Here is a 21,090-nt window from a genome sequence, read left to right on the forward strand (position 1 = left end):
TAACACTAAATCAGGTAGTAAAAGTCTGATGTGCTCAACTGTGGTTAGATTTAGAGCTGAGGTTTTGCCTTCGCTAGGAAACATTTGCTTGTGCTTTTAAAGCAGCAGCACAGAATCTTCCTTATCTGTTTTTTAAGGTTGCAAAATGTAGTCTTTTAGCATTTATCTAACTTCACTGAAGTCAATGAAAATTCTCATTGACTTGAATAGGATTGCATCAAGCCCCTAAAGAGGTAATTACTGTTATTTTTTTAAAAATACTACTCTGATGGATACTGAGTTTGACCTCTAACTGCGATAAATAGCAGAAAAAATTGCCTGAGATTAGTGATGTGTCACAATCCATAATTCTCAGTTTTGTGGCATACTACAAAGAACTAGCTTGGGGTACTAACTCAGGCTTCAATTCTGTAGGTTTCAAAGCACAGAGAGAGAGCTGCATGCTTAAAGCAATGGGGCTGAATAGGAGCATAGCAGTCCACTAATCATAGTGCTGGGGCTTATAGCTGCAGTCAGATTTTCAAACCCCCTTCATGAAAATCCATTGAAAAGTTTCTATACTTCAGGCTGTAACCACAAAATTACACTTTCCATCTTGTTCATATTCAGCAAATCTTCAAATAATAACGACATAAAATCAATAAAAGGAAAGCATGCCCAGATTAAGGTTTTTAGTGATTCTAAATGGTGATGACACTATACTGTCTAAAGTAGGCATGCAAGTTAATACTGATTAATGCCATTTTCCTAAACTGAACCCAGTGAGATATTTATTACTACTGCATATTGAGGAATACTGGGTGTGTTTACACGTGCCCCTATGGTGCCATTGGTACTGCACTGTCGTTTAGTACTCCCTTTGGGAAGTACTAAATGATGGTGCAGTAACAGCCCGTTCTGCACTGTGCCAGCACTGCACAATTACTTTTAGCCCCTATGTCACCGTAGCGATGCACTATACCAAGGGAGCAGGTAGCTACGGCAACATAGCTGTGTTGTCACAGTTTGTGGCCACCAATGCTAGGTGCCGTAGTGCATTACTATGGCGACATAGTGTCACATGTAGACACTCCCACTGTAATATTTCCAGCAAAGTTAAGGAAGTACTAATCCCAGGCCACATCTACACAAGACACTTACCGTGCAATAGCTAGTTACTACTATGCAGTAGTGCTGCAGGACACGAACTGTGATGCAACACTACTGCGCAGTAGTAACAAGCCACTACGCAGTCAGGGTCACCAGGAAGCTGTGCGGGGATGTTACTGTGCAGTAATGCCAGTTACTGCACAGTCATTTAGTACTTGGGTATGCAAGCTTTCCAAGGGGAGTAGTTGGGGGAAAATAACTAAATACTTTTACAATGGAGAGTGACCCAAATATACAACATGGTTGCCTGCAATAGCAGGGTGCTGGACTCAGGGATCCAGTCTAAATTACAGCTTTACAAATTACCTTTCTGTATCCTAGGCCTGTTTATAATTCTGCCTATACTCTCTTCTTCTGTATAATGTGTTCTTATCAAACTGCAAAATTCTATTGCTTCTTATAAGCTAGGGACAGTATTTTTTTACTGAGAGGAGGAGATCATATTATGCCACAGCATATTGTGTTAATGTAATTCTACATTTTCTTACATACATTGTGCAAAAAGTCTGGGGGGGGGGGGGGTTGTAGTCAGACAATTTAAGATTGTAGTCATTAGAACATATATGCTTGTTTAAAATAATTTTTCCAAATATATTAAAGAACAATGATGCATATGGGAAACTGCAGTTTGGTTCTTCCATCTTACTGTGTCAAAGTGGGCCTAAGTTGAAAAATTTAAATCCACATCTATATTCACGTTTCTTCAGCACTAGGGAACATCTAAATTAACAGCCTTATATCATTCCATAATAGACAAAGACCAGCTACAAAGATGAGGTCTGGATCTAGCCTTACAAAGTTCAAGGGATTTCTGATCTATGGTCATAAATTACATGATACAGCAATTTCAGTGTAATTGAAGCAGTATAAAATGCAGTGGTGAGTTGAGAGATATGCACACTGATCTGTCTTTTATTTTAAAAAAAGGACTATCTTTTCCGGGATACTAAAACACTGCAATACTAAAATTCTGGTTACAGTGTTTTCCTTATCTATTTTTCAATCTGCTCATAACTGAAATGACTTCACCTAAAGAATGCATAGATGTTTGGCACATTGGTGCTCAACCAGAGAAAATGACAGTAACTTTCTTGGTGTTGAGTTGTAAATTACAGGTCAAATCCAGAACCTCTAGACACTGATAGTCTCAGCAGGCACTATTTAAGTATGAGAAATAACATCAATATTTCCAACCCCAATAACTGAAAAATCCTGAAATAAGTCACTCAAGGCATGAGACTAGCTTAACCATTATTATATATGTGTGTGTCTTTATATATGCATGCATGTATATTCTTAAATATACATATATACATGTGTGGAAGTATGTATATTGGTGCATATATACATCTATATATAAAATATATTCTCTCATATATTTGTCTACATATGTGTGTGTGTAGTGCATGCGTGTCTATGTCTGTCTGGGGGTTAATAGCCCTTGGGATTATATTTTCAAACTTTTACTTTGAATCAGAAGTGCTAGAAACTTACTTTAAAAATGAAAGCTTTGAATCTCATGTATCTCATATATTCAGGAACTAGGTCTTTAAGCAACATATACTGTGGGATTTAAACCTGAGAGATGGCAACACTGTCACATGGAACTGATTTTTACACTAGCTTGAAATATAGCTGAAAAGAATGCTCATCTGTCAAGTATTTCAAAAGAAATAAAGCTATAGTTTTCTTACCATGGGGTAAAGCACAGTTTAATGAAGTTCAGTGTGAGATCCACTAGGTTTAAAGAACTCTTGTTTGTTTTGAGATGAGATTTTGGATTAAACTCATATATTTCAATTTAAGTTGCAATCACCCTTATTACATTGTCAGGTTTGATTAATTTCAACATAGTCTGCCACCTTGATTTATGGTAATGGACAGATGCAGGCTTCTTCTCATGAGAAAAAAGCAACAGATCTGGGAAATGGAGAACTTTGTTTTTAACGTTATAATCTGGTTTTATGCAATGAAATACTAGAAAAAGATTTTGGTGCCAGCCTAAAACAAGCACTGGCATTCTTCTTTTTGCTGAAAAGATCTTTCCAAATTATGATGTCCTGTTGGATATCAGTTTAATTTTCCCTAAACTAAAACATTATAATTGTGAAAGTGTTAGTTTTAAACCAGTGTCTTAGAGGCTGATCTGAATGGAATTCCTGGTTTAATAATTCTGCTTTAACATTTAAACAGGACATGTGGATGTTATTTTTGCCAAATATTTTACACAGAATAAATCACGGTAAGCCACCTAAACCAAAGACAGTTATGCTGAAAGAATTAATTTCTGCATGACAACACCTGTCAGCACTTTTCTATTGAATCAAAACCCGGATCTTAGAGACAGCTACAGTTGAATAGGTTAGGGACTTGTTTACAAAGTGAGGAGTAACTGCACCTTGAAAACCTTGAAACACTTTGTTCTGCTGTTAAGGTTAGAGGAATGCAAAGTAGTTGAAGAATGAACAATGCCATTGACTCTGTTCTGATATGCCTCAGTAAAGTTTGGGAGATGCTCTCCTGTGGGCATAATAGGTCAAGGTTTTACATTGTTTTCTGGCTTGTTTTAACAGAGCAATGCACAGAAGCTTCAGGAGTTCAATCTGAACAAGTTGCAGGTGGTGACTGGAGACTGGACGCTCACCTTGCTCGGCTTATTTGACCCCAGCAGAGCTTCCTGCCCAGAGCAGGGGGGCTGGACCTGGTGATCTCACAAGGTGCCTTCCAGCCCTAAAATTCTGTGAATCTGTGAGAATCAGAGGCATCAAAGAGAGGCTAAATCTCAGCAAACATTGGGAGGTTTACAAGAATAAGAAAGCATAGCCAAAGGCTAGTTAAGAGCTGGTGGGGTGAAAATGCTATGAATCTAAACAGATGTGGTCACTTCAGTATTTTTATGGGAAAAAAGGGAGATGTAAGGATGCTGACTCTTTAAGAGGTTGGTGCTATCCATGCTGGTTGTATAGAACTGCCTGGGGACAGCTGGTCTGAAGCAAGGCGCTGGAGAACAGGGTTGTCTCCCTGTTATATCCCTCTCCATAAGCCACGGAATGGGGTGGGCCACCCCCATGGCCCAACCAACTTTTAGCACATTAATTTAGCTAGTTATGCAGTTAAAAAAATAGCTATATAGTTTTAACCAGAATGACAATTGCGCATTTGTGGGTTATACAAATTAACATGCTAAAAGTTGGTCGGGCCATGGCCCAGGTGGTCCACCCTGTTCCATGGCCTATGCTCTCCTTTAGTTTAATATATTAATAAAGTTCAATCTGTTCCTAAAAGTTTGACTACAACTATGACCTGAAGAATCCACAAATCACACAGCTTGTCTTGAAATGACACAAGCATGGGTTTGCGGGCCTCTTTCTTGGCTTCATTCTAGAAGTGCACAGAGGTCAGATCATTGCTAGGTCAATGACTATCTATTTCTATTTCTTTGATTTTTTGGACATTGTTATACATGCTCAAGGTGGGTCAGATTAGGTCCTTCATAACCAGGAAGCAGGAGATTGCCTTCATTTCTTCATAAATGCTCCAAATTCAGAATATAACTCCCTTCAAAGTTGAACTTCCCAGGAGAGACACAAGAAATGAGCACATGGTTGCCCTAAAGTTAAGCCACAAACATATCACAACTTCATCCAAGAAGCCAGATCCAGAAGTGAAAAGTGTGGGGGAGTGAGAATTCTGCAATCTGATGTTCTTCTCCCTAAATACCAAATCTGCACAAGTCTCACCTCTGGAGAACAGCAGCTTGGGAGACGTCTCACAAGCAGAAATATCAATAACCATTGGTCATGAAATCCTAAATGGGTTCAAAACACATTTGGGGTAAGCACACAACTTACAGAGTATGGCCCATGTGGCTGCATCATGGAGAACAGCTAAGAGTTGTCTTGAGACAAAAAAAAATCATGTCTTGCCCAGACCAAAGAAGTTTTGATAGACACTTTTATTATGGCCTAGAAAAGTCAAGCAATGTAAAGAATGTAAAGCAATGTAAAGACCTTAGAGAACATTAATATTCTAAGACTTAAGTGGGCCATGCATAAGGCTTGAGTCAGACAAATAATATCCCAAGAATCTCTTTACAACTCTTTCCCATTTGCTTTTAAAGTTTTGTAAGGTTTCTCTGGATAGTCTTGCAAGTAAAAAGACCTTTTCTTAATCTTGCTAATAGGGGGCTTCACAGATACTGTATTTTCTACCATACCGTGTGCCCCCAAATAATACATGCATCTTTTGGGGAAGGCAAAATGAAGAAACCATATTTTTTCCAGTCATAGCTGAAAGCTGACCTCATGGAGAAGGGTCAGAGCCTGCTCTTCAGTTCACTCATCCTCCCTTTCCTGCTCAGGCAAAAGCTAGAATTAACCTTTCATAGCCACTGCAGAATTGGCAGCAGTTTTTTGCTGTGAGAGGGTTAACTCTAGCTTTAACACTGAACAGTAGGCTCTGACCAGTGCTGCTGGCTGCCTTAGAGAGAAGAGAGAAAAGCAGCAGCTATTACAGCGCCATGCTTCTGTCCCAGTGTAACCTTCTTTGCTTAAGCCGTGCACCCCAATTTTGTAGGGTTAATTCTGGGGGAACAGTGTGAGTGCTATGCAAGTACCAGTGGCATTTTATGCCACAGAGGTCTCAGGACTAATAGTGCATTTTGTAAATACTGCACCTTTAATCAGTTTTGAATTTGCTGCCTTTCATTTTTCCTGAATGTCCCCTTGTTCTTAGGTTATGAGAACGGTAATAGAAGCAACAAACCTATCTTCTCTAGGCCATTTATTATTTTGTCTCTTTTTAACATGTCCCCTTTTGTTCATGTCCTCTCCAAATAAGAGTCCTACATAGAAAATTATAATGCAAACATATATATGTTGTGTATATATATATATATATATATATATATATATATATATGCTACGTATAAATTTAAAATAACAAATATTCTGTATGTATCTATTCATTTATCTATATCTATAGTTATATATATCGTATCAATAATATTTATCTATATGAGATATATATTGTGAAAGATGGCAGAGTCATTCAGTGTTTACAGACAAACGAGAGGGTCTGAGTGGGAAGAATTTTCCTGGCTTGTATTGAAAAAATAAATCACAGAATGTCAGACAGCCCATGGGGTCCATTAATAATTTCTATGTTATACATTGAAAAACTGATGCATTTATACTGCTTCTAAGATAGAAGATTAAACCTTGACTGATGAGGACTGTCTAGGAGGTGATCTAAATTCTGGACTTGGAAACAGGGAAGTGGAGGCCAACCCAGATGCAGGGACTGATGATAGTCCTTCCATGGGGGTGGGGAATAAAGACAATGGCATTTACTCCATATGGTACTTGTGACTGCACACTCCTGCAGGAGTCTGAAATAAGCAGGACCTGTGCTGCGAGAGGTGGCAATTTCAGCTACATATTTGCCTTATTAATGTTTTAGATTAAATATTATAAGAAGAGCGTAAGCATCTGTTGCTGGGGCTTAATGACTCTGTGATTGTTTAATATTTTCTGTTTTTAAGAGACAGAAAGGTAATATGCTCCAGAGAAAACAAACTGTTTAGTACAACAGCCCGAGGCAGCATTAGAAAATCATTTAATTTTACACTTCTCAGTTCTCTGCTGTGGAAAGCTAAAGGTGAATCTGTATATCAGATGCTTTCCTGGGTGACTCCACATCTGTGCTGTCAATCAATATTAAGAAGCAGTTACTACTTCAGATGTCAGTGGATGAAACATGAGCAATTTATTTGCTAACCTCAAGAAGCTTCTAAATCCAACACTGACTTCTTTTCTTTCATGTTGGAAACTTTACTCCTCATTGAAAATGTTGCTGACGGCAAGGTGTTGTGGAGCACAAATCCTCTTTCAAGTAGATTTTTTTAGTCCCTACTAGGCTCAAATGTTACCATTTTAAATACTTTTAGATATACATGGGTTGTTGAGAGGAGTGGCAGCTACACAAAAAGGATGAGCTAAAGGGAAGATATGTTTAAGGTTTCCTCTAGACTAGGCACAGATTCAGCTTTCACGTTTCTTCGTTTGCTGAACCCATAAAAGAAAAAATCCATAAGATTTCTCTATCTGCGGCAAGTTGTGATGAAATAATAGAGACCAACTAGGATGGGGTTCCAATGTACTAAATGCTGCACAAACATATGGTAGATATGGAATATTTACCCACATAGTATAATTTACCAGCCTAGAGTTAAGTTCCTTACTTCACATAGGAAGGAAATACAGTCCAGATGAAGCGACTGTAAATTGTGTAATGACTGGATAATCATGCGTATCAATGATTCAATGCCACACTGGGAAAAAGCATCAAATAAAGTTCCCCAGGAATTCATCCTGGTTTTGGTGCTGTTCAATATTTCCACTTGCCTCTAACCCTGCGCACACCTTTTGCCCACCCCTGGTGGCAGGGGAAAAGTGGGCAGTGACCAGCTGCTGTGTTCACCTGCTAGGTTCCAGAGGTGACCCAAAGTGGTGGCTCCAGCACCACCAAGCTGGTGAGCTTAGAGACCCTCCTTGTGCATATGTTGCACAGCCAAAGGGAAATGAGACCGCACCCTCCCCATACCTCTTGGATCTGGCCCTGGTTCCAACTTTGGCCTTACTTTCAGTCTATTATAATCATTTTAAGGCAGAATTTTAACCGCATCCCTGTATCCAGTTTGAGCAGAATATTTTTTTCATTAACCAATCCCTTTCCATGATTTTGCTTGATGCTAATGCATTAGAGGCAGGCAATTATTTAAGCTGGAGGGCTGCTTAACAAGTGCCCCGCCCTCACCCTGTAACCCCTGACCTTTGCCACCGAAAGTTCCTCCTCTTGCCCTGGAAGTACTCCATTTGGGAGCGAGGGTGCTACCATCTTGAAACCAGAAAAAAGGTCATATACTAAAAAAATCAAACACCTACTATAACTTATTTTAATGCTATTTAAAATATATATTTTTGTCCTGATTTATATGCGTTTATGTAGTGTATCCAGAGGAGATTGCATAATAGCTCAAAATACAGTCTTACTCTTGTATATTATGTGTGGGGGTAAGGGGTGTACATGGGGTGTGGTTGGGAAGTGGGTGTGGTGTGAGTATGGTTGGTGGGGTGTGGGGGGAGGGTGGGGGTGGGTGTGGAAGGGGTAGGCATGGGGTATGTGGTTGGGGTGGGGGCTATGTGAGGGTGTGGGTGTATGTGGGGTTATGGTGGGGGGGTGGGATTGTGTGTGAGGCCTGTGGGAGGGGGGGTGGCTCAGAGTCCCTGGAGCGTGCCAGTTTGTGGATCTGCATGTGATGGCAGTGAGCAAGGTCAGCCCCACCCAGCCTCATAGTGCTCCCACCTGAGTCCCTGGCTTCACATGGCAGCAACATGCAGGGCCACCCCACCCAGGCCCACAGCACTCCCACCCAAGTCCCCAGCTGCACATGGTAGCAGTGTGCAGGGCCAGCCCCTCTTAACCCCATAACATGCAGCTCCCACACTCCCACCTGAGACCCTGGCCGCATGTGGTACCAGGGTGTGGGACCAGCTGCACCCGGCCCCAAAGTATGCAGCTCCTGCATGCCTGGCCAAGTCCCTAGCCGCACGTAGTGGCAGCGTGCACAGCCAGCCAGACCCAGCTGCATTGTGCATGGCTCCCTGCACTCCTACCCCTTTCCTCTGGCAGGAGTCCCCGACCCCGGCCCAGTGAGCCCCATACTTGAATTCCCAGGCTCGCAGGCAGGGAGGCTGGGAACAGCCACCATATGGCCAGCAAAAGCCTCTGCCAGGCTGAGGCTTCTTGCCTCTAGAACCCTCTAGTTGGGACTGGGGCCATGTCAGGCCAGGCTGGGGTGGCGAGTGCTTAGCAACCAGAGCTGCACCTCTTGCAGGGACTTGCCAGCTTGCAGAGGCAGCAAGGGGCAGGGCTTACAGGGGGCTTATGGAGGGGCCCCATGGACCACACAGAATTGCCTGGAAGGCCACATCCAGCCCATGGGCCGTATTTTGCTCACCCCTGTAACACATCTACATAGAACTTCTCAATGAAGCTGTCATCAGTGACATGCACTCGACTTTTCTGCATCTGAGATCTGCAGCATTTTGCAAAGTATATATTTTGCCACGTTTATAACAAGACTTCTTAAAAGTAAAACACTGTTTGGGGCTTAGCCACAACCCACACCTCCAGCATAACCAGATGTATGCAGTATCTCTCTTGGCAGCTGCATTCATTGCAAGTAGTTTGGGTTTTTCATGTGACCTTTTCTGTGTACACTCTCCTGTGTATAGGCCTAAGGACAAAGTTAACGTCTTATGATGGATGCAGAACTTTAACTCGAGATTTCAATGTTTTGGCTGCCCTTGATATCTGGAGCGTGTTGTTTATCTGTGACGTATTTTCTTTGCACAAAGCAATTTCTGTCAACACATTGTTTTTAACGCCACTAATTATTCTTTCTCTGATCAGAGTCTCTGTCAACTCACCAAAGTCATGGATCTTACTGAGTTTCTTTAATTCTATGACATATTACCCTATGGTTTCATCAGGTTTTTATAGGCATGTAAAAACGTGTCCCTGTCATAGGTCTAAATTGTAATCATTCACTTATATATCACTACATCCTGATTCTGAAAGCTAGAGAAAGCTCTGAAGCCCCACTTCCACTATACACCAGCCAGTTGTTGGTATCACTGACATAGCCCTAAAACTTAGGCTGCATTAACTTTTAACTGACTTTTCCATGCAAATGATCCACACACATGTCTGTTCTGTCCTGTTCCCAAGCAACCCACTCCAGTTCTATCTCTTTCACAGGCTCAGATCCTCAGCATCTCAAAATGTCCCACTGTGTGGTATTGGACCATAAATGGAACCAATGCTTCCACTGCATGGAGACAGGAATATCTGAAGCTCTTTCACCACAAAAAAAGTGGAGAAGATTGTGTAAGTAATGTACTATACACTGCCAAAGAGAGGTATAATCAGACCTGATGCAGCTTTAAAAACAAGTTCTACATTAAAATTAGCATTTAGATAATTTTCCATGGAGAACAGTTGACAGAAGAAAGCTGTGATGCTACAGTTAAATAGAAGCTAAAGAAAAATATTGCATGTAAAGTGCAAATCACTGGTATTTCAGTGTTGTTCAGAGTGAGGTTTTTCCATTGAACACTTGGATCCTACCAATCTTAAACCTCTAGCACAGAGGAGGAATCAATGGTGAGAGGAAGCACACAGTGTGATATTGCTATCACAGAAAGACACTATATTCCAATGGTGGACAATCAAATCAAGGGACAACATATCCGCATGCAAAAAATAGGTGCAGTATAAAGCCCCATGGGGCTCAATAATACACAAGCTAAGCATAAAACAACACACACACCTAGAGGATGATCTGAAAGACAGGATAAATATCACATAAAAACTCCACTAAAAAATGCAGGTCCAAGACTTTAGAACAAGCACTAACAAATACACTGCCCTGCTCAGCCAAGAGAACTAAGCCATTGCCTGTACATACTTTGTTTTGAACTAAACAACATTGAAAACTTTTCTCTTGAGCACTTTTAGGGACAGTAGCCAGGAAGAGTTTGAACAAATATTTTTCAGACTTATCACCTGCTTTTTTTTTATAATTAGTACATCTGGGGAAACCGGAATAGCCCCAGAGAGCAACACATACTTAGGATTCTACAAATATCTGAACCATGAAGGGAAGGAGTCCAATGAGGCAGTGGGTGGTCAAGCACATCTGTTGAGACTCTTCAGCAAATACCAGGGCTGGCTTGGCTTCACAGTGAGATTGGTAGCGGGGTACTCAATGTTTCTCTTTCTGAAAGCACTGCCTCTGCTGAAGCACTTTGCCATATGCCCTCTGTGCCATTTGCTCTTGTTCAGGACCCAAAGAGCACATGAGACAGTAGACAGGGTTCCCCACTGCAGAGTTGTCAGTGAGGAACTTCTTCCACGGAAAAGGAAATGTGCACAGGATATGTCTACCCGGACATACCTTCTAGCTGAAGGTAGCTAGAGCTGTACACACTAAAATTTGGTAAAGAGATTAGGGTGGTCAGTTTAGGCCATGTACTCTTGTTTTCAGAAGTGACTAGCAGCTGGATAAAAAAGGGAGAACTGAGCATTTAAATGAAAATCTCCAGAAATGGTAACTGAGTTCCTCTGTTCAGTGTTTGGGGGCTGAGTTTTAAAAACTTGCATGGTAGTCACTAGAAGATGTATTCATTCCTAGTATAACTCTAGAACTTAATCAGAGATGAATTTAGCCCAAGCTTGTGACAGTGCTGCAAACTCTCTTATTGGTTTGCCTTTGGAGGCAACTGGAACTGGTACAACAGATCTTTAATTGGCAGCTTGAAGGAAAGAATATTATAATAAGTTCTGGTCTGCTACCTTTGATATAGATGTTCTCAGACCTTATTCTCATTTCAATTACTCCTTAGTTATGTATGACAGTGCTGGCCAAAAAAGGATATGTCTCCATTACAATTCATAGGGTGTGATTGCAGCTGATGTATATGTATTCAAGCTACTTTTAAACTAGCTGGCTTAAGTACTGGTACCAAGGACAATATGGATTTCGGTATGGGCCAGAAATAAGTACTCAGTAGTGTTACCTGGATTACAGGTAAACTTGCAGGTTGGCTAATGATAAGAGGCAAAAGACAGGTCTAAAGCCTGACCTTGTATTGCTTAAACTCCAAAATACAAAAGCAAACACTTATCCCAAAATCTGATTGGCAGTGGGTCATCTTGAATTTGCTGAGTCCTCTAAATTTTCCTCCAGTCATTATTCTCTTTTTATAGATGGCTCATTCTAATATTCTAATAAATGTTCTCTGGTTGGTTTTATTCAAATATCTTTGTTTCACTAGCTCTCTTCTGGATGTGGGAGATCTCAGTTAGTTGGGATTTACATTCCTGTGATGCAGGGTGACCATGGATGTCTGTAGGCATGCAGTGGTGCTGCTCAAATGTACTGTAATTACAGAGTGTCAGAGCAGACACAATTAATCGAGTCAGCTGGAGCGTGTTAATTAGCACACTCCAGCAGCCTCTGCATCTTGTGTGTTCAGTGTCCCCACACTTCAAAATGGCAGTGGGGTGCTTTAACTAAAACTCATCGAAGAAGCTTTAGTTATAGTGCCCCATCACCATTTTGAAGCACAGGACACTGAATAACTGAGATGCTGTGAGTGTTTTAATTAGAGCAACTCTCGGAGACACTTTAACTAAAGTGTTCCACCCCTGGAGTATGTGTAAAGACACCCCGTTTGCCTCGGTTTGACTGGAACAGTCCTAGTTTTCGGAGGCTGCTCCTGGCCAGTTGGTAAAAATTAAAATGAGTATTCCAGGCACAGGGTGTGGGGTGCAGCCCAGCTGGGAGGTGGAGTGGCACGAGCTGTGAAATAGGAAGCCCTAGCAGACAGCAAAATTGCCCTAAAATAGGTTAGTTTAATTAGTGGAATGACCATTAAAAAGGGGAGATGGTTGGTAATACCTGTGAAGTAAAGAACAATGGGTCATTAACAGGCCATTGACTCCTTTAGCTGCCTGAATAGTAATACCAGAGCTGCACCACACTACCCTGCCCCTGCCTTTGCCTACAGCAGCATGGTTGACTTAAGAGAGTGGGAGTGGTGGAGCGGTGTCCTGGCTTTCACATTGTCCCACATGGTTGTTACCCTACTGTTTTGTGTTCCTGTAAAAGTTATGCTTCTGGAAAGAAGGATTCCTTATCTCCTTCCCTTTGCCACTGTGGAATGACAGTGTCCTGTTTCTTCTTTACCTTAGTTTATAGTTTTCTCTGACAACCTTGCTTCGTTGTTATAACTTATTTAAGAATCTTAACAAAAATATAGCTGTTATAGCAAAACGGCATCTAATATATTTGGTTACATCAATCATTACTATAAGCTAAAGCTTTGATATAGTGTATTTGGATCATTCAATTAAAGCTTTGTGCTCTAACTGGATCTCATTACAGTTTTAGCTGGACATGTGCTTTTACTTTACTGACCAAGCTGGTTGTCCAGTCTGCAAAGGTTCAACCGAAAGTCACTCCGAAAGAGGCTTTGGAGCCTTCTGTTTTGCCACAATTCGGATGAGTTGTCTGTAACAGTACCTCTGCGCTAATTGACACCATCTGAGCCTCTGATGCACTAAATTTAATGGAGCTAGACAAATTTGTACCTGGTGAAAATCTGACCCATACACATTGTAGATGGTTTTAGGAAACTACACCTACACAGTGACCAGAATCAGTTACTGCTCTTGGTTGCCGTCTTTTCTTCCTGTCCACGTTTTGTCTGACCAGGGTGACCCAGGGTCATTAGCATATGCATAGTCAATGCTCTGCCATTGGTTCATATGCATTTTGTGAGGGAATTTTTATCTTCACAGTTTCCCACTGCATTGTAGCCTACCATACCATAGTTTCATAGTTGGTAGGGTCAGAAGGGACCTAAGCAGATCATCAAGTCTGACCCCCTGCCATGGACAGGAACGAATGTTGGGGTCGAACAACCCTGGCTAGGTAGCGGTCTAACTTCCTTTTGAAGACCCCCAGGGTAGGGGCGAGCACCACTTCCCTTGGAAGTTGGTTCCAGCTCCTAGCCGCCCTGACAGTGAAGTAGTGCCTCCTGATGTCTAGCCTGAATCTACTCTCCGTCAACTTATGGCCATTGTTCCTTGTTACCCCCAGTAGTGCTCGGGGGAACAGGGACTCTCCCATTGCCTGCTGGTCCCCCTTGGCAAGTTTATAGGCAGCCACCAGGTCCCCTCTCAGCCTTCTCTTGTGGAGGCTGAACAGGTTCAGGTCCCTTAGCTTCTCCTCATAGGGCCTGCCCTGCTGCCCCCTAATCATGTGGGTGGCCCTCCTCTGGACCCTCTCGATGCTGTCTACATCCCTCCTGAAGTGCAGCGCCCAGAACTGGATGCAGTACTCCAACTGCGGCCTGACCAATGTCGCATAGAGGGGGAGGATCACCTCCTTGGACCTGCTCGCAATGCAACCAGGAAAACTTTGGCAACTACCACTGTGGAACTGCAAATATCGTTACTCCTTGAAACCTATCTCCTCCAACAAATAAGAATGACTGTTCTAGAGTGTTTTTCTTAGCTAGACCTTAAGAACTCAGCTGCAGTAATTGCTCAGTCTTAGGCACCACAATTTAAGAAAATTGTTGACAAACTTCAGGGAATCTAAAGGAGTTTAACAAGAATTATAAAAATAATTAGAAGTCATAACTCATGACCCATGTGGAGAGGATGAAGTGATTGGTTCTGTTTAGTCTAGAACAGTGATTCTTAACCACGGTGCTGTGGTGCCCAGCCCCTCTGCAAAAAGGTAAGCACTTGAATAAATAAATCAGTTTTTGAAATGGGGCGTATCTCCATTCACAAAAGTTATGAAAGAGTGCCTGGAGTCTAATGAGTCTGACAAGGTTGAGAACCACTGGTCTACAAGCAAGAAGGCTGAGAGAAGAAATGGTAACAGTCCAATGAATACATATTTCAATACATAAATGGTTACAAATTAGACATTCATCATTTATTCAACATCTTCATTAATGATGTGGACATTGGTGTCAGGAGCAGACTGGCCAAGTTTGCTTGTGACACCAAACCTTGGGGTAAAGCATCCACACCTAAGGACAGGATGGTGATCCAGGCCAACCTTGACAGGCTCAGAAAATGGGCAGATGAAAATCTGATGACTGTCAACTCCGAAAAATGCAAGGTACTCCACCTTGGGAAGAAAATCCTGCATCATGCTTACAGGCTTGGCAGTGCTATGCTTGCTAGCACCACGACCAAAAGGGATTTGGGGGTCATGTTTGACCACAAGATGAATATGAGCCACCAATGTGATGTTGCAACCGGCAAAGCAAGCAAAACTCTGGCTTGCATCCATAGATGCTTCTCTAGCAAATCCCAGGATGTCATCCACCCACTGAACTTGGCCTTGGTGAGGCCACAGCTGGAGTACTGTATCCAATTCTGGGCTCCATAATTTAAAAAGAATGTGGAGAAGCTTGAGAGAGTCCTGAGGAGAGCCATGCATATGATCAGAGGGCAGGAAAACAGGCCTTATGATGACAGGCTGAGAGCTACAGGACTCTTCAGCCTGCAAAACCACAGGCTCAGGAGGGACCTGGTGGCTGCTTATAAGTATATAACGGATGTGCAACAGGATCTGGGGGAATGCTTGTTCACTAGAGCGCCCCGTGGGATGACAAGGTCAAATGGTCACAAACTCCTCTAAGACGATTTCAGGCTGGACATAAGGAAGAACTTCTTTACAGTCCAAGCCCCCAGGGCCTGAAACAGACTGCTGCCAGAGGTGGTGCAAGCACCTACTCTGGATTCCTTTAAGAGTCAATTGGACATTTATCTTGCTGGGATCCTGTGACCCCAGCTGACTTCCTGCCCCTGGGGGAGGGGGCTGGACTTGATGATCTTCTGAGGCCCCTTCCAGCCCTAATGTTTGTGAAATCTATGAAATCATATTCCTGAGGCCCCGTAGGGAAAAGGACAAGAAGAAATCAGCTGAATCACAAGGATTTGCAACAAACAAGGTTTCATTTGGAGATTGAAGTAAACTTTCCAGCTGTTTGGGTAGTGGAACTCTATGACAGGTTGCTAAAACATGTTATGGAATCTCCTTCATTGGAAGTTTCTAAGAACATGGTAGATAGACATCCGTAGAGGATGGTCTAGATGTATTCAAACCTGCCTCACAGCAGGGGGATGAACTTAAGTCTTGAGGTCCTTTCCAGCCCAACATGTGCTTAAGCAAGGTGACCACAGAAGGATATGATGCAATGTAATCACAGGGTTTTTTTGTCTCCAGGGGCACTGACAGAATTGATATTTGTCACAGAATCAGCCCCCTGAAAGCACTCTACAGTCATGCCCTGACAGAAGTGCCTGGCTTCAGACTGCTTTGAAAGTGTCCAATAGTGCAACAAGTTAACCCTCATTTAATGAAAGTACAGATGAAGGCACTCCAAAGTGGAGTACCTTCATTAACTTCTGTTTGCCCCTGCGTGCAAACCCCAACCCTAGTGTGTCTGCAGGATAGGAGGAGGGATGGGGAAGGGGAAAGAGCTCCAATCTGAGGTTTGCCAAGCCTCTACTGGAGAGGGACGGGTGGATTGGAGCCCCCCTCACCCCCCCCGCAAGTTGGGTCAGAGGGTGTGGGGGGGGGGGGGGGGTTGCTGTAACTCATGGCTCTTTCTGTGAAGTGCCATGAGTTACAACAGGGAGCTACACATCCGTGAGTGCTCCAGGTGTCAGATTATCAGAGCTCTGAAATTCTATTCTTCCATTAATGCAACAAGACCAGTTTGTTGACCTTTGGAATATAATCCTAGATTTACCTGTTATATCATGCTTCTGTATAAAAGGTAGTGGCTTTGATCAATAACATTTTACTTGTGGGACAGAGATACATTTTAAGAGATGTTTTGTCTGACTCAGCTTCCAGAACTTCTGGAAGGGACTTTGTTTCCCTTCCTCCTCTCCCCTAATCTCACTAGCAGCTTTCTAACAGCTTTGCAAAACTCTCCCAGCAACAGTAGGGCTCTGTAGTCAGCTGGCTCCTTGAAAGAGGAGTGAAAGGTAATACTTCCACTTTTCAATTAAATAGAATCCCAAAACTAGCTGTTGGGATGCTGCTTCTCTGTTCATTGGTACTGCTATAAAAAAAATGGCAGTTGAAGATTTGTTATAGATAATGGGCCAATTTAACCTGGTGAAACTGGATGGACATAATGGAGGCCTTTGTGTTTATAATTATGATGAATTTTAGTGGTGATACTGTATTTACCCAAATCCAAAGACAACCCTGAATTGAAGATACCCTCCAATAATTAGATTGTCTACAAGGGAAATATATAAATTTGATGTAATCTTCCATGTACAGAAACTAATTATTGGAGGGAGGCAATAAGACAGGTTGGGGGTGGGGGTGGGGCAAGAAGCTTGAGCCCTGCCCCTTACCCCTGGCATCTTGTTGCCTACTGCCTGTCTGCCTCCACTCCTACCCCCATTTGGCTACTTCCCTTTGCCTGCCACCCCACCACCTCTGTGCCTGCTTCCCCACAGCCTTGGTCCCCCTTCCTCCTGTCTCCCTGTATCTTTCCTCCCCTTTGCAGCCTCTGCCCCTCCCTGCTGCTGCTTACTTTTGCTCCAGCTCTGCCCTGCTCCAGGGCCTGGCCCAAGCTACTGCCACAGAGGCTGAGGGCATAGAGCAGAGGCTTTGGGGGGAGTGGGAAAAGGTGATGGGGACAGGCAGCAGATGTAGCTCCAGTCCTAACTCTGAGGTGGGGCTCGAGCCTGAGCCCAAGCCACAGCAGCTGCCTGCCATACCTCATACTTGAATCTAGGATGAGAGGTTCCCCTTCATGTTAAAATGGGGGTAAAAAATCTCATCTTGGATTTGAGTGAATATAGTACCTAGTTTCAATTGTGGGCTTGCAGAATCTAAGTTAAAATAATCTAAAAAGTATTACGCTTATGGTAAATTTGTTCAAAAATAAAAACTTATTTTTCTTACCAAAATAGTCAAAGCTCTAGAAGGACAGTGGTCCCCCAACTTGGAACTGTAAATTAGCACAAAAGTGACCAAGCAAGAACACATTTTTATTTTTTCATCCCATTTTGCAGCTTCAAACCATGCAAGTCTCTTCAAATACAAAAAGATAATGAATAGCAAATAGGCTTAGAAAGCAAGTGCAATTTCCATCCTGTTTAAACACACTGATGTGATTGCACCAAACTGTTTCAATAAACACAGACATGGGGAATATAAATAGGAGGTAATATTTAGACAGTGTTAACATTTCTCTGTTTTTTTCAATCAATTGATGATCTAAGAGGAAAAAAAGCATCAGGTTATTGCATTTGTTACAGAAGCTGGTGTTCACTTTTCCTGCAGTAATCTCATAACATTTATTGTGTTTGTGGTTTTCATCTGAGATAAAAACAGGCTAAAGTTCTGAAATATAGACTTATAAATGTCAAAATAAAAGCAAATTTGCTTCTACAGTAATATGGACTATATCATTAATTTTATTAAGAACCAGTATTACATAAGAGGTATGTGCAGAGCTTTTATATATGTGGCTATTAGCTTCATTTAATTTCAATCTAATTCAAACCATAACAGGTATTTATCAAGATCAAGATAAATTATATTACTATATTTTGCCATAAAATGTTTTATAACTCATATCAGGCTAGACAGTATTTATTCTACAAGCTTTCCAGTAATTATAGATATTATTTAAATATTCTGTGTGTGTGCTCTTATTCTGAAAATCATGTACCACCACCTTGGAAAACTGACTTAGCACCTGTGGGGAAGATGATATCACACTTCCTCGGTAGTAATACAATAAGCCCTCAGTTCATACTTGCTTGTAACATGAGATTTAGGAAATAAATGCTGTGTAGACTGAAGAGAAATGACAAATATCTCAATTTTAATTATTTATGCTTCTACAGCATAGCCCAGTTAACATTACCCTCTTTAGTAATAATTCTCATTTTCAGGTGGAAATTTCTGCTACTATGTCTGCTTCCCAGACCAGATCTCTTAGAGTCTGGACTAAAAGAGTGCAGATGAAGGCAAGGGAGTTGTACCCTCAGAGATCAGGGCTGAATTTAGGTCAGGATGTGTACTGCAGGAGCTGACCAACAACAAATAGAACTAATTTTGGATAAATCCTCTCCCCAGGGGGTGTATATACTTGTGCAATTATTATGTAGTAATAAATTCCAGCGCAGTTTGCATCAGAGTTTTTCTCCCGAGCTCAGCATTTATACATGCTCCCAGGACTGTAGCACATTTTGCCGTGGCAGAGCAGCCCTGGGCTGGCAGGGGGGTGGGATGTCAGCCTTCCAACTCAGGGCTGCTCCAACCTGGCTCAATGTACTGTCGAGGGGCTGGCTGGGGCACAAGGTTGCTACAGTGTGGGGCTAGCCAGCAGGAAGTCCCTCCACTGTAACACCCTCATGCTGTTAGGCCCCAGCTCAAGTCTGGGTTCGTGCCCAGTATGCAAAGGCCAATAAAGATACCAGGGGTGAAAGTATAAAGAAGATTTATTGCTAGCAATAAAAGGTGCAAGCAGAATAATCTCACAGAATAAGCACACCAGATATGCAATACTAAGCCCCTTATATACAAGGGTTTGAACCTTCATAAGCATCCTTGTTTGCTAATTGGCTATAAAGGAGTGACGCAAGGAGTTCTTTACTGAGCATGTCTCTATACCTGTGTTTTAGTTATGTATCTTATTAACATACATATATGTTTCATTAGCATATTTCTTCCCCACCTAGGGGTGTGATTTTTAATATTATAATGAGCTCTTTGTCCCAGTACTCTGATTCTGTTTTTGTTTTCAAGCCTCCTCTATCTAAGACTGTCTGCTCCTTATCATTGCAGATGGGCATTCGTCACATAACATTCACTTTTGCTTAGGCTTTGCATAGCAGTTTCTAGGTCAAACCCCACAATGCCTCAATCAGGCCTGGTCACTGTCTACCCACATGTTTTGGCGAGAGTTATACCTACTCTACTGTAGGAGCATACTTGTCCTGGACAATACATGTCCCAGCCTCCCTGCTGCAGATCAGCCCAGCTGCTGGCTCCACACAGCAAGCTCCTGTGATAGGCCCTCCCCCAGGAGTAGCTCCTATCCTGAATAATACTGTTTGTTTCCCTGCAGCTAGCCCTAGCACAGCTACTAGTCCCATGCAGCAAGCTTAGCCTGCTGCAGCATCCCCTTAAAGTAACATGAGCTTCTGGCTCCCTGTTACAAACTGCAAACAGCACGTATGAGTCTTCAGCCTCTAGAAACATGGGGCAGTCCAGGGAAAAGTAAAACTTAAACAAAATAATCCTAGAAATGACCGGGGATCAGGCCTGCCCAGCCCACATGTGAAGGCCTCCTTGCATGAATTTCAGGCCTACATGCTTGAAAGGGGTGGGGGCTCACCCACCTGCCCCATCACTTCCAGTTCTCTTTCTCCTTGTTCTACAGAATGGGTCTCCTGGACCAGCCTTCTCTTCACAAAGAACTGGATGTGGTCCGAAGGGGAATCTAACAGTTCCTCGGCATTCAGCCGAGACTATCTGGAATATCCAACTTGGGACTCCGCTGCCATTCATGCCACTCTGCTGCAGGGATAACCCTTTGAAATTGATTTTTTAGGTAGCTGCTACAGTGAAGCAGGCCTAGTAGCAAGGCCCAAGAGAGTCACATTGTCAGGAACCTGGAAGGGAATGAAGTAGGAGAGATACTTCTTTCCGTCGCAGTTTTCCCTACTCTCACTTCCTATTTGGAAGCCCAAGCAGCAGGTAATGCAAGTCAATCATTGAAGCCATAGTAATCCCTCCAGGTAACAACTATATAGCTCTCATTCCAGTTTATGTTGGTATCCCTACAAGAAGATGCCATGTCACAGCCTGTAACAAAAACCACCAAAACTGATGAGACTCCCCAACCCATCTACTTGAACCACTAGTTTTAAAGTGCAGTGTTCCAAAAGGCAATACCAAATGACATCTTGTTGAGGGATAACAACATTTACTAGCCATAAATTTGATTGATTCATACCTAGCTTTCATTCTTAAATCTGGTCCAACATTAAGAGTAAATGGATATAAAAAATTGGAATAGGCAAAAAGAGGTGTCAGTGTCAATCACTGTTTTCCTTATTGCCATATTTTACCCATGCAGTCTTCAAAGAAGAGAAGAACTTTAATTGTGTTAATAATTAAAGAGGCCTGTAGCAGACAGCTTGGATTTGCTTTGGAGAATAAAAGTATACTTATAGTTACAGTGCAATATTTTTGCAACCTGCAGGGTCTTAATTTCAAGATTAAGATAATAAATGTAGTAA

General features: G+C 42.3%; 1 long non-coding RNA gene across 2 annotated transcripts in view; it reads right to left on the minus strand.

Moving 5' to 3' along the window:
- Positions 1-21,090, minus strand: part of LOC106738286 (uncharacterized) — a 76,443-nt gene that overhangs the window by 35,840 nt on the left and 19,513 nt on the right. Inside the window, exon 5 of one of the 2 annotated variants that reach the window (XR_009456302.1) lies at positions 17,807-18,052. The exons of the other annotated variant lie outside the window; for it this stretch is intronic. This is a non-coding gene — a long non-coding RNA (uncharacterized LOC106738286). Of the gene's footprint in view, positions 1-17,806; positions 18,053-21,090 lie in introns of those variants that run through there. 2 annotated transcript variants of the gene reach the window in all.

This window comes from Alligator mississippiensis, chromosome 1, assembly GCF_030867095.1.
Source record: "Alligator mississippiensis isolate rAllMis1 chromosome 1, rAllMis1, whole genome shotgun sequence".
NCBI lineage: Eukaryota > Metazoa > Chordata > Crocodylia > Alligatoridae > Alligator > Alligator mississippiensis.